Source organism: Cavia porcellus, unplaced genomic scaffold, assembly GCF_034190915.1.
Source record: "Cavia porcellus strain 051 isolate PalLab524CR breed Dunkin Hartley unplaced genomic scaffold, mCavPor4.1 scaffold_16, whole genome shotgun sequence".
NCBI classification, from domain to species: Eukaryota; Metazoa; Chordata; class Mammalia; order Rodentia; family Caviidae; genus Cavia; species Cavia porcellus.
Genome location: NW_026947499.1, coordinates 25,375,092 through 25,389,573, shown reverse-complemented (window position 1 = coordinate 25,389,573; position 14,482 = coordinate 25,375,092). Strand labels below are relative to the sequence as shown.

The following is a 14,482-nucleotide window of genomic DNA, read 5'->3' as shown; positions in this document are numbered from 1 at the left end:
GAACAAGAACATTTATTTTAATAAGCATATGTAATCAGGCATAGGTAGCTTAATGAGGTGAGGAATGGGAAAGAAAGTGTCCTAGCTTATAGTACTAATTCCTGATATATAGTGGCTGTCTCCAAGGAACCCAAAGCACAGCTCAGACATTATCTCATTAATCCTCCAAACCCCCATGAGGTCGGCAGGTCGGCAGGTGGCAGGCATTTCCCTTGCTCTTAGGATAAGAGAGAATGGAGCCCTTATGCGACTTGCCCAAGGTCATACACAGTGGCAAGCCCAGCATATAATTTATTGCTTTTAGTGCTTAAGCTTGTGGCTTCCTCCCTTCTCTACCTTCCTTCCCTTGCTATTAACAGACTACATAGGAATATTTTAATCGTCTTAATCAAGTGTCCCTTCCTGAAGCACTCTTGGCTTTTTCCCTAGGTTTGCAATCTTACCAGGGCAGTTACAAAGAAACGTGAAGCGAATGAGGTGAATCTGTAGCCTGTGGATGTAGCTAGTCAGGAACCCCAAGGCACTGTCTCCTTCCCTGAGGACTTTTGTCCATTCTGGCTTCACCCCTGTTAATTTACATTTATGCATTCCTTGTTGGATTTATTGCTTAATTATGTGGACTGTGGATAGTCTGTCACACTCAAACTCCCTTTCACTGTATCTCCTTTGAGGCTATGCCATTTTCATTCTGTTTGTGGAACTATTGGGTCCTTGGTTGAGGTACTTCTTCCTTGAGCAGTGCATCCTAATCTCCCTTTTGTCCAACCTTGAAATCCTTACTTTTTGAGTACATGGGCTTGTGTCATCTTACTACTGGGGTGGAGGTGTGTCATCCCTGTTTTACAGATGAACAAGCCAAATCTGTGGGAGATAAAAACAGCCTGGATGAGAGAACTCTTTTTAGCATACCATGCTACTGATGATAATTAGCATCTTGCCTCACTGTATTTTTTCCCCACTTACCCTTTATTTGCATAATTCTTTAATAACAGATTTTGGAATATAATTCACATACCATATAATTCACCTGTATGAAGTGTGCAATTCAGTGGATTTTAGTATATTCATAGAATTCTATATCCATTATCACAATCTATTTCAGAAACATTTTACTCATCTCAAAAAGAAATGCCATACATTTTAGCTGCTGCCTCCCTATTTCCCCATCTACTCTTTCAACACCTCCCAATCCTAAACAACCACCAATCTACTGTATGTTTCTACTGTATGGCTTTCATATAAGATGTGGAGTTTTGTGACTGACTTCTTTCACTCAGCTTGATGTTGTCAAAGTTTATCTAAGTTGTAGCATTGTATTAGTATTCTGTTCCTTTTGAAGGCTGAATAATGTCCCTTGTGTGCCTACAGCATATTTTGTTTATCCATTCTTCAGTCAATTGACATTGGGATTATTTCTACCTTTGGGCTATTAAGAGTAATGTTACTCTGAACATCATGTACAAGATTGTGTGTGTATATATGTTTTCATTTATATTGAGTGTATACCTAGAAGTTGAAATTGCTGGATCATGTGGTAACTCTATGTATAATTATATGAAGAACTTGCAGACTTTTCCAAAAACAGTTGCACCATTCTACATTTTCACCAAACAGTGTATAAGGTTTCTAATTTCTCCATATTCTAGCTAACACTTGTTATTATCTGTATTTTTTATTATGAGTCACCCTGGTGAATATGAAATACTGATTTGCATTTCCTGAAGGCTTATGATATTGAGCAACTTTTCATATACTTGTTGGCATTTGCGTAGTTTTGGGGGGAAACATCTGTTCACATCCTTCTGCCCCTCTGTTTTGAGACAAGGATTTACTATGTAGCCTAGGCTGGCCGTGAACTCTCAATGGTCCACCTGAATGCTGGTTTTGCCCATTTTTTAATTCAATAATTTGTCTTTTTAGTATTAACTCATAAGCTCTTTCTGTATTTTAAATATTAGTTCTTTACCAGATGTACGATTTGTGAATTTTTTAAAATTTTCTTTCATTTTGTGTCATCATTTTACTTTTTTAATGGTATCATTTATAACACAGACTTATTGGTTTTTAATTTTGATAATATACAGTTTACGTGTTTTTTTTCTTTGGTTTCTTGTGCTTTTGGTATCATACCTAGTTCTTCATACCTGTGTACCAGGCACACAAAATTCTTTGTATCAGATTCTCAGGAATTTAAGTAGGCTGGAACAATTCATTACTGCCTTTGGGATGGAGAAACAAGGTATGGAGGTTTCATGACCCTTCCAAGGCCACACAGAAGAGGCAGAGAACTAGGATCCTTCCCAGGCCAGCGTGGTTCAAAATCCATGTGTATTACAGCTTAGCTTGATCAGGGTTCCCTGATGGTGGCAGTGTAGGATGGCAGACTCTGCTCTGAGGCTATACATAAAGTGTCTACTCTCAACACTGTGCTAAGAATCTCTTTTTCAGAGTAGTTGCTTGGTGAGTATTAAATTATTCCTTCTGTTTTAATTTGTATGTTTTTCTAATTAAAGAGACTTTCTAGGAGGTGGGGGGAAAACTTAGAATCTTGATCAGGTTAAATTACCTCTCAAACTTACATTCCTACACATTTGGAAAACTATCCATGATTACAACTGGGCTTTAATTATATCCCATTAGTTCCTTACAAAGAAGTTAACTAACTATCAGGAGTCATTGTCTTTTTTTATTTAAAAAAAAGCCTTGATTCACACATTATTGTAATAGTTGAAAAATGTGTATTTTCAGTTATACAGTGAATGATTTTTTTTTAGTTCAGTTTTTGTTTTAAATATTTTTGGGTTTGTTTTGTGTTATGGAGAGTGGAAATGAAATAAATGATGATGTATCTTTGTGTTTCCATGGTCAGCTGATCTCCTGAACTAGCTCAAAGTGTTAGAAAACTGGAGCTAAACTGCTGTCATCATTGATTATAATGTTATTCATTGTTGTTCCACCCTGCATACAGTGTTATCATACTTTAGTCTTGTGTGTTTCTTGCTGAGCACCTGCAAGCATCCAGTGCTTGTCTTGGGAAGCCATTGTGGGCACACTGTGTCTTATGTATGCCTGGCTTTTAAACCTAGAGAGAGATCTTGCTCTAGGTTTCTGTTCAGGCCTCCTGGTCCAGCCCATTGGAATCCATGGTGCTTGTTTTGGGAAAAGAGCATGTCTCCTTCACAATGAATGAATGTTATTACCTAGTCTACCATTTAAATTGTTACATAGAGAGCTGATTTATAGACAAAAACCCTTGGCAAGCTTTCAGTTTCAATTACCTATATATTTTAGAGTTTTTAAAACTATATTGAGCAAACAGTATTATAATGATGGAAGGCTCAGTTCTTAGTTGCTTTCTCTTGCTTGGTGTCAGGATCAGTGCTCAGTGAATATTTGGCATGAGTGAATATTAGAATCTCAAAAGAAAAAAAAATTCTGCTATACATATTCTGGAACATATCAACTTCTGCAGTTCTTATTTCCTTTCAGCTTTTGGCCAGATACAGATTTTTAAATCTCTTTTTTCCTTCCTGCCTTCCTTTTTTTCTTTTTAACTGGGAATCGAACTTAGAATCTTGTGCTTGCCAGGCAGGCATTGTGCTACTGAGCTTTATCCCTAGCCATTTCCTTCCTTCCTTCCTTTCTCTCTGTCTCTGTCTCTCTTTGCCCCTCCCTCCTTCCTTTCCATTCATCTGTCCGTCTGTCCATCCATCTGTCTGTTCCTCCTCCTCTGTCTCTGTCTCTATTTCTTAGACAGGTTCTTGGTAAGTTGCCCAGACGGGGTTAAAACTTAAGATCCTTCTGTCTCAGTCTCCAAGAGTGTAGACATTATAAGCATGTGCCACCATTCCTGGCTCAGACACGACTTTTAAATAATTGTTATTGTACACATTAACTTTCCTTAAAATTTTCTGTGTACCTTTTCTACCATGCTGTCTTCATCATTACTTTTTTTTTTTTTTTTTTTTTTTTTTTTTTTTTGGTATAAAGAAACCTAATATGGGGGCTGGGGATTTACCTCAGTGGCATAAGCACCTGCCTGGCAAGTGTGAGGTTGTGAGTTCCATCCCCAGGACCAAAAAAAAGAACGAACGAACAAAGGAACCCTAGTAAGATACCTTTTTTCACTCTAAAATTGGAATCCTCAATAGAGGAGTGGTGGATTAATCCTCAGGCACTTTAATTTGGAAGTTTCCATGAAACTGAAGCCACTGCTGTCTCCCTATCTGTGCCTGGGACAGTTTCTGTCCCCAGTACGTTACTGTCATTGCTATCACGATCAGAGTGGGTAAGCACCTACATTCAGCTTCTTCTAGATCCTACATACAGAAAGAGCTTTTAGTTTGTTGGGTCAGAGAATTAAAAGTTGTCGCATTTTTTGGTTTGTTTTTTGTATGTAGAAGAAAAAATTGCTTCAAGAGAAAAATGGATGGAGCTATCCTTTTCTGTTCCTTCATATAAATTGTAAATCTTGATCCTAGCCACCACACCTTTAAGAAAAGGTCTGAACTGTTTGATGTGAAACTCTGTACCCTAGTGACACCCTACCTTGGCCTTAGTGGCAAAAGGACAAAAGGAAGGAAGTTTCTCTTTTAAATCCCCAGGAATTTTTTCATGAGGTAATATTACAGAGTGAAATGTCTTGTCCTCCTATTAGTTTAATGTTTGGCTTCTGTGTAACAGTAACCCACTTAGAAGCAGGCGGCCCTTTTGAAGTTATTTTAAACTCAGTTGAGTGTAGAGATAGTGTAACCTTGGATAAAAGCACCACCAGCCCTGGTTTCAGTTTTGCCCTTCAGACATGTGGAAAGTGCACCAGTATATCTCAAGGATTTTGTATTGAGAGCTTAAAGAGCTAGTCTTGGTTTCAAAGCTTGGCTTGATGGATCATACTCAGGGGAGCATAGTTGCTTTTCTCCAGATACGTAACCTTGCCTGACGTAGTCTTTTGGTTTAGAAGTTCCCATAGGTCTTTGTCCATTAACAGAACAGTGTAACCATGGTAGTCAACCTTTTTGGGCTATGAGAAACTTGAAGAAAGTTTATTTTCATATTTCAACCTAAAATCTGTTGTTTTATACTTAATACCAAAGGCACATTCATTGACTTTATCGGCAGTTTGTCCTTGGCAGCTCCTTTTTTTGGAAAAGTGGTTAGGATGTTCAGTGACTCCTGTAGAAGTCATAGGATCTGACTGTCTGGAAAGAAACTGGGTGTTATTTTTGCTTATAAGGATGATGAAAGCTGCTGTTTCATTCTCTACTGTGTCTTCCTGAGTCAGCTCCCATACCCTGTTCCAGCCTTTCCTAGCCTAGTTCCTGGATGGCTTACAGAACAGCCATCCCAGGAGTGTTCCTTCGAGTGTCTGCTGTCTTGGTCAGGGTACTTGTGGGTCTCTTTTGAGCCTGTTAAAAATTCCTCCCCTTTTTCAGAGGGGAGATCCCGTAGAATTTGCTGAGACACCTGAGGAAGAGACTTCTGTTAGCAGTACACGATTTTTTTTTTAAATCAGAATAAGGGGCGTTATGTTCATAGAAAGACAAAAAGTACATCACTTGTAAGAAAGAACATTCTGCTGTTCCACCATTTGCCATGATAGTACCAACTCCTATTGCCAGGGGCACCAATTTTCAATTTTTTAATAGTTCTGTTTTCATGAATTCTACATATTTTTAAACTGTGAATTATGCTTATACTGTTGCTTCACATTTTTAGTTCATTTCAAACTTGTCTTTTTGGCTTTCTGCCGTAGAATGTTGGTTTTGACTGTTACCTCTCTTCCCTCCTTCATTTTACATTTCTCCCAATTTAGTTATATAGCAATTATTATTTAGAGTGGAATTTACACTATTGTGACTGTTAGAAGTCTGGACTGGACCATGCAAACTATATCCCAACTGTGGTCAACAGTTAATGTAGTTGCTTGTTTCTTTCTGGAATTAATGATTTGTCATTTCTCCCTCTCCACCCTCATTTACTTTATTTGCTGTGTAACTGTCATCTGTCATTCTCTTATTCAGAACTATAAACTCTTTTCATTACCAGCACACCCACTGGGTAGTGAATGACTTCAGAGTTTGTTTCCATCTGCCAGTAGCTTCCATCCACCAGTCCCATCTGGACAGATTACTTGACAGGCTGGTTACATAGCTTTTATCTTGAGATTGCTCCTTATTTCTCATCTCTCTCTGTAGGAGTCCCTGTGTCTACATCCCATGCTGGCTTCTTCCTCGGTTTATTCTCTTTTTTTGCTTTTGCTGACAGCAGCTTCTGAAATTGGACATGCCTGGGAAACTTTGAGACTTTTGGATTTTGGAGGGGAGGACATTGTTTGTTCTCCCTCCCTCTTCCACTTGCTTTTTGAGGCATTCCTGAGCAAGGCTTCTCTGTGTAGAAGTGTTGTGGCTTCTGTGTGCTCAAGCTGCTATAGTTTCACAGCAGGTCCAAGGAATAATAGCCTTTGCTCCTATGCCATTGTTAGTTTTTTTTTTGTCTTGGGAATGTTTTCGATGACTTGGTAATCAATAAGAACATGGTCTTAAGGTATATGCAACAATTTGATTGTCTTTTTTAAAATTTTATTTTAAAGAGAATAAAACCAATCAATAAAACAAAGTCAATCAAACAAAATAGTGAAAGTGATACAGAACTTCAAAACAGGATAATAGGAAATCAATAATAGCTACCATCATGCCTCATTATCTTTAAAATTGCTGCCCACACCATCAGATATAATAAAATCAAACAGAACAATATTGGATTTCAAAAACAAGACAGAAGGAAATCCTCCATATTGCTATATTGTATATTGTTATCCTCTAGACTACTGGCTTTAGGCCTGCAAAGTCAATCAAACAGTGCAACCATTAAATTGTTTTTATACCTCATTTGCTATCAACTCAGCCTGTGTTCCTTCAAGTCAGCTGGTTTCTTGGGGGGGGGGCGGCGTATACTTGCCTCCCAGCTTGCTGGTACACAGGAGGGACGAATTGGCCTCGTGTTTCTCCTCCTAGTCCCCACATGGCTACTACTGGCTCACTGGAAGGGCAAAAATTGGCCAATTTGATTAAATCATGATCTATTTGCCCTGATCCCTTACTCAGTTAACCAGAAACTCAAGTGATTTACAAAAAAAAAAGCAGGAGGCATGCCACTAGGCCAGTCTCCAAGAGCCTACAGGCTGTTCTGCCAGCAGTCTTTTATTGAGCATCTGTGGATTACAAATCTCTTAAGTAAGGTGAACACAGTAAAATCTAGAAACAGGTGCCCATATGAGGGGCAAGAAGAAAAAAACTCTGGATGCACCATCCAGACTGTTTGGGATCAAAAAGATGGAAATTACTTAGCTGTATGGGTGCATTAAAGAAAGTTCTAGAGAAGGGGTGACATTTAAGCTGGTCTTGAAGGACAGAGCATTGTAGGCAAAGGCATAAAAAACTACAAATGATCATAACAGTCCAGAAAAAGTGGAGAGGACTGTCTCATTGACTAAAATACACTATACTTAAATACCAGTATTTTAAATAACTTAATCCTTGAGTGATTCACTGATGCAGATGCTATTGCCCCTGTTTTTATAGATGAAACAAAAAATTGAGATTTATAGAAATGGAGTCATCTGCCCAGGTCATATTCCTCTTAAGGAAGCACAAATGAGACTTACACAGGAGACTGCATAATTCTATCCCCAAATATCCTTTAGGATAAAATGAAGAATAAGAGAGCAAGAATTACAGCTTTACAATGATGTCCCAGCTTTCCTCTACACACCCAGCACGAGCAGAGAGAACCAGGCCTATCAGGCACCTCCACCGGAAGACCCTTTGCTCCATGTGCCCAGTGCACACAGGCTGAGAGAACCAGAAGATCTGCCTCAGCCTCCCAGGCAGTGCCACCAGAAGGCCCTTTCCTCCACACACCTGGTGTGGTCAGAGAGAACCAGGAGAAGACCCGCCTCTGCCTGCCGGGCAGTGTCACCAGAAGGCCCTTTCCTCCACATACCCAGCACGGACAGAGAGAACCAGGAGAATACCTGTCTCTGCCTGCTGGGCACCACCACTGGAAGGTCCTTTCCTCCACATGCTCAGTGCGGGCCAAAGCAGACAGACAGATCCACCTCTGCCTGCTGTGCACCACCACCAAAGGCCACATCCTGCAAGTGGCCAGTGTGGGCAGAGAGAAACAGCAGATCCACCTTCACCTTCAGGGAGCTGCCACTGGAAGGCTCCTTCCTGCAGACAGCCAGCAGGAGCAGGAACACACAGCCGTGTAAGCCTGTACATCCAAGGGCACCATTCGAAGCCCTTGGTTCCCTCAGGCAGCCAGCATCTACTAGCAGAATCAGACAAACACACCCGTGTGTGTCTGCCACCATTGTGGAAGTCCTAGTGTAGACACACAGGCTGAGAGAAGTAGCCCTACCTCCATGTACCCCTGATCATCAGCGAAGCCCCAGTGTAGCTGCATAGCTGTAGAGAAGCCTGCCCCATACCATACTACCTACCTGTAAATCTGGAATTAGAGGAACCCAGTTGCCTATCCCATCTCCCTACACTGCTTAGGGCCAGCCAATGTGGGAAGTGCCTGGGACCCCACAACCAGCTTGTTGGGAGGAACTCAGGAGAATGTCAAGACAAAGGAGCAAAAGGCAAACTATGACCTTTAGGCCACACAGAATAAGTCTGGGAGATACAATCATGGAAAAAAATGGAAGTCACACGCCTGAAATCTCTGAAAGATAGCAAATGAAGTAAGAAAACAACTTCATGAGATTGTAAAAGCAGTCAAATCAGAAATAATGTCTCAATCACAAACATACTGAAAGAATTGTTTAACAGGTTAAAGACATAGACAAAAAAGAGGAGCATAGAAAAATGATGGAAAACTTGAATGAATGTAGAAAGGAATTACAATGCATGAAACAGATTCAAAGAGAGATGCAGGAAATTAAAAATTCAGTTGAAAGCTGGCAAAACCGCTTGAAAGAGACCAAGAATAGACTTTCAAACCTTGAAGACAGTATTGCAGCTAGTGATTATAAAATGAAAGATCTCTTAAAAATAACATGAATCAGGAAATAACAGCTTCAAGATGATGCAAAGAAGGACTCCGGGAGAACATGGCGGACAGACAACAGCAACTACTGAAGGCTCTCTGAAAGGCTCGGCTCAGAGGCCAGGAATGATGCGGACTAAGGAGATACGAACCAGTAGAGATAAGCTCTGCTGACTCAGGAACGAACTGGGCTGAGAGAATCCAACTTAGGATACAGTCCTGGCGCTAAAATAGGAACAGAAAAGACTCGGTGTAGAGGCTCGACCCCGCGCCATTGGAAACCGCGATTTGGGTCTCCCGCCGCTCGGCGGCTGGCTGCCTCCACAGCGGCTCGGCAAGGAGAGACGCGCAGAAGCTCTGGGAACGGGAGTCTGCAAACGGAGTCGGAAACAGGACGGACAAGGAGGCGTACACGAAAACTGACTGGTGGCGAGGTGAGCGAGAAACTGACCCCCTACCACAGTTTGACTCCAGCGGAGGTTTTTCTGGGCTCAGGCAGTCCTGTAAGAGCAGGGCGCGGTGGCAACTCCAGCCACACATTCCCCTCTCGGACGGGATTGGTGAAAAGTGCCTGGCCTGAGTGACGCTGCTGGCGGACTCCCTAGGCTGGCCTAACCCAGATCCCAGAGCCTGACAGTGGCCCGGAGGAGCGACTGACTCCCGCGTAGGCTGCCTCCTCCGCAACTCTCTGGTGCGCAGCAGTGGGCGGGAACGACTAGCCAGCGCAATTTGATCAGGCTGTGGCTGACAGGCAGGGAAGCCAGGCCTCCCATGTAAGCTTGCATTTTATAAGGAACAGAAAATATGGGGAAGGGAAGCAACAAAAAAGGCTCCTCGGCCCCCAATCCTGAGAATCAGGCAATAGTGGACACCGCACCAATATGCATTAAGCGCCATATAGAGAGCCTCATAGACCAATTCAGGAATGAAGTTATCAATGACCTGAAGCTAGAAGTATGCAGAATAGTTAGAGAAATGCTAAACACCACCCAGGAAAAAGCAGATGGTGGAATGGAAGAACAGAAAAAGAGGGGAGAATTGCTTGATGGAGAAAACAGAGAAAGCATTGAGTATGTGAAGCAGGTTCAAAGGGACTATCAAGAAATTAAGAAGTCTATCCAAGACTGGCATAACAGCTTGAAAGAAACTAAGGACAGACTATCTGAACTGGAGGGCAGACTTGAAACATGGGAGAATGAAATGAAAAACTTCTTAAAAGTAACAAAGAAACAAACAGCAATAATACAAAGACAAGAAGATGATAAGAGGAGCCATAACTTAAGGATTAAGAACATAAAAGAAGAAGTAGGGACACAAACAAGTGAACTACAAAAGCTACTCACAGAAATAATCCAGGAGAATTTTCCTAATTTAGCAAAAGGTAAAGATACTCAGATGTATGAGGCATACAGGACCCCAGCTACCTACAACCCTAACAGAGAAACACCCAGGCATATAATAATAAAAATTCCAGAAATTCAATACAAGAACAGAATATTAAAAGCTGTAAGAGACAAGAAACAGATCACTTACAAGGGAATACCCATCAGAATTACAGCAGATTTCTCTTCACAAACCATCAAATCACGAAGAGCATGGGGAGAAATAATTCAAGCTTTGAAAGATAATAATCTCCAGCCAAGATTGAGATATCCTGCACAACTGCCCTGGAAATTGATGGAAAAACGAGGTGCTTTCAGGATAAAGAGGAACTGGGGGAATTTGCAACCTCCAATTCAACCCTACAGAAAGTATTGCAGGATATTCTAAAAAAAGAAAAATACAAAGAACCCAGAAATAGTGGCGGGGAGGCCACAACGAATGGAGCAGAGAACAAAATGAAGAAGACAAACTGACAGCTACTGACAGAAAAAGAGCTCAACAGAAATGAGACAGAGAAGATTGGATGATAGGAACAGCTTTTTTTGGAGAAAATGACATCTTAATAGGTAATGCTGATTTAGTACCATCTTGTTTTGAAGTCTCATCTAGCTTTTGTTCTTCTGTCTCCAATGGTCTAAACAGGTTGTATCTTATTGGATTTTGTTATGTACGATAGTATAAGCAAAAACCTTTTAAAGACAAGGAGATTATACAGAGACCATTGTTCATTTTCTGTTAGTCGATTCTAAATACTCTATAATGCTGTCATTCTCTTAAATGGTTTTACATTGTTTTGATATACTTAATGCTACAGTATATGAAGTTGTACTCAAGGACTTCAGGGAGGGAGTCAATATGGTAACTATTTTTGGGTCAGGATTATCTGGTGGTGAAACACTATTCTGCTTAAATGGTTATGTTTTGATCTGCCCTGTTTCGCTGTTATGCCCTCTTTTATCTCAATCTCCACTCCATTATTTACTTTTTTATTTTTATCCATTTAATTAAAGGGAAAAATATAGCAGGATATAATATAGTAACCCACTTTGACTCTCTATTATCTCGATTTGAAGCCCTGTATTACTCTCACCATCTTGTTTTTGACTGAGGTTCCTCTATTCTGTTTTGCTGGATAGTATCAGGTTCGAAAGTTTAGGCATCAGCTGAGAAGATAATGAGATTCATTATAACGCCCATTCTCGTTGACTTTTATCTACTTTTGAGACCTACAATATCTCCAATGTTTTGGTTTTGTCGGTTTTATTCTTTACGGTTTTGTTCAATTGTATTACAACTAATGATATAGGCAATTCTATTAGAAATAGTGGGAGGCATTATGGTAACCATTGTTGATCACCTTGTATTATGTTTTTATATTATCTATTATATCCACCCTTTTGACTTGACCGATTCTGTTCTGTTATGTCACATTTGGTTTTTATTCTCTTCCAAAAAAGCAATACGAACCGTGGGAGCAATGAAACCCAAAATGTGTAATAGTCACTGTACAAAAGAGAGGAAAAGAAAGTGCTCTAAACTATATAACTGCATGTATATTTAAATGTATAAGAAAATGATATCACAGAGTTTTATTGGATCATTGAACTGTTTGCAGTATCATTGTTGGAATGTCCACTCTACAAGCTTTAATTTTGTGACTGGAACAATTATTTCTAAGATGGCAATATGTAATCCATTAACTAGTGATTTCCTACTGTGCATTTTTTTCTTCTGTAAATCTGTGTAACTTGTACCCCTTCACTGTTTTTTTTTCTTTCTTTTCTTTTCTCCTTAAATAAAAAAAAAAAAAAAAAGATGATGCAAAGAAGCATAACTTAAGAGTGATAGGTATCTGTGAAGAAGCAGGGGTCAACACAAATGAAATTAAAAGAATATTCACAGAAGTAATAGAAGAAAACTTCCCAAACATGGGAAATGGATCTGGCATGCAGATAAGTAAGGCATATAGGACTCCAGCTAGCCATAACCAAAGTAAATCTACACCCAGATATATAATAATCAAGATCCTAGAAATTCAGCACAAGAACAGAATATTAAAATCTGTTAGAGAAAAGAGACAGATCACCTATAAAGGAAAACCAATCAAAATCACAGCAGACTTGTCAATGTGAACCATCAAGTCAAGAAGAGTTTGGAGTGAAGTGTTTCAAACACTGAAAGACATATGTTTCTTTCAAAATTGATGGAAACTATCTTTCAGAATTGATGGAAAAATAAGATACTTCCATGATAAAGAACAACTGAAGGAATTCATGACTATCAAACCAACCCTACAGAATGTGGTAAAGATATTCTAGAGAGAAATAAAGATGACCATGATTCCAGGAACAGCAGCAGAGGAGGAACGCCAAACAAGACAGGCAATTGAATGAAGGGGAAAAGTGGAGGGCCAACAACAGGAAGATAGCAGGGCAGAGACAAAGCAGTGTATGCTGATTGTAAGCACTCATGTAGATGGCCTCAGGTCAGCAATAAAAAGAAACAGGGAGAGTGGATCAAGAAATAAGATTCATAGATATATTGTATATAAGAAACATCTAACTGGAAAGGAAATTCATAGACTGAAAATCAAAAGAGAGAAAACAATTGTTCCATGTGACAGGAGACCAGAAAAAAAGAAAAAGCAAGCGTAACTTGCCCATCAGCTATAGAATGGATAAGAAAGATACGGTATTTTCAGGCAGTGGAAAGCTACCCAGCTAGAAAGTAGAATAATCTCAAGGCTCCTGTAGGTAAATGGACTCAACTGGAAATCATGTTCATGGCCAAAACAGTTCGAACTCATACGTGTGAACCTTAGCATAAGAAACAAGCAGTTAATGGGATCCCAAAGCAAACAGTTAATGTAAGAGCCAAGGGGAGGAAACACCTGGGAGAGAAAGGTGGAAACTACTGTCAATTTCTTATTGTCTTATCCTGAACACTCACGTTGTTTACACAATTTTGTTAAGGTTTGGCTTTGTTCTGTCTTATTTTGTTAGATTTTATGCTGTCAGAAGGTAGGGGCAGCTATTTTGAATATACTGGGATATTTTATGGTAATCATGGTTTCCTATTATATTGCTTTGAAGTTTTATAATGCTTTCATTCATTGGTTTGATGGGTTGTATTCTGTTTTGTTTGATTTTATTATGTGTGATGGTATGAACGCTATTTTGAAGCAAACAAGACATGGCAACCATTTCTATATACTATCATCTTGTTTTGAAGTCCTACCATGCTTTTGTTCTTCTGTTTTGATTGGTTCTATCCTGCTGTGTTTTATTTGATTTTATTATGTGAGATGGTGTAAACAAATTTTTTTTAGGAAAATGAGATATTATAGTAACCATTGTTCATTTCCTGTTATTTGGTTTTGAAGTCCTATAATGCTTTCATTCTTTTGAATGGTTTTATAGTATTTTGTTATGTTTGATATTGTGTATGAAGGTATGATCAACTATGTTGAGGAAAAGAGACATTATGGTAGCTACTGTTGATGACTGGCTGTCTTGTTGTGAAGTATTTATTGTGTTGCTTGCATTGTTTTGTTCTGATTTGCTTTGTTTTCTTTTGTTTTATTCTCTTTAAAACAAAAAATAAATAAAATATTTCATAAACACAATGATGTTCCAGCTCGTAATAAAGGACTAACTGGACATTTTTCTTTTAAATGACTTAAGCAAGATATTGAACATCCCAAAGTTCTTATTATAGTAGCTCAAGATCAAATTATAACACAGGTCATATTTCTTGTTATGTCCTTATATTTTAGTTGTAGCCATCTCAGGAATTTTGCTTACCTCTCATTTCAGACTGTCTTTCCATTTTTTAGTAAAGAAGAAAAAAGTTTTTAGTAGAGTCTTTATCAATTTCCATTTGAGGTTCCTGGGTTTATTTTATTTTAAATTCAAGGCCAGCCTGAACAAATTAGCGAGACTCTACAGAATTTTACAAAGTAAAAAGGCTTGAGTTGTAGCTTGATGTTTCCTGAGTTCAGTTCCCACTACTGTCAAAAAGGAGAGAGAGGCAAAAAACTTTTTAA

General features: G+C 39.3%; 1 protein-coding gene across 2 annotated transcripts in view; it reads left to right on the top strand.

Moving 5' to 3' along the window:
* The window catches only part of Znrf3 (zinc and ring finger 3), a 157,035-nt gene that overhangs the window by 69,620 nt on the left and 72,933 nt on the right, over positions 1 to 14,482 (top strand). The window contains exon 1 of one of the 2 annotated variants that reach the window (XM_063225994.1): positions 10,887 to 11,003. The exons of the other annotated variant lie outside the window; for it this stretch is intronic. The gene's annotated coding sequence lies outside the window, so the exon portion shown is untranslated. Of the gene's footprint in view, positions 1 to 10,886; positions 11,004 to 14,482 lie in introns of those variants that run through there. 2 annotated transcript variants of the gene reach the window in all.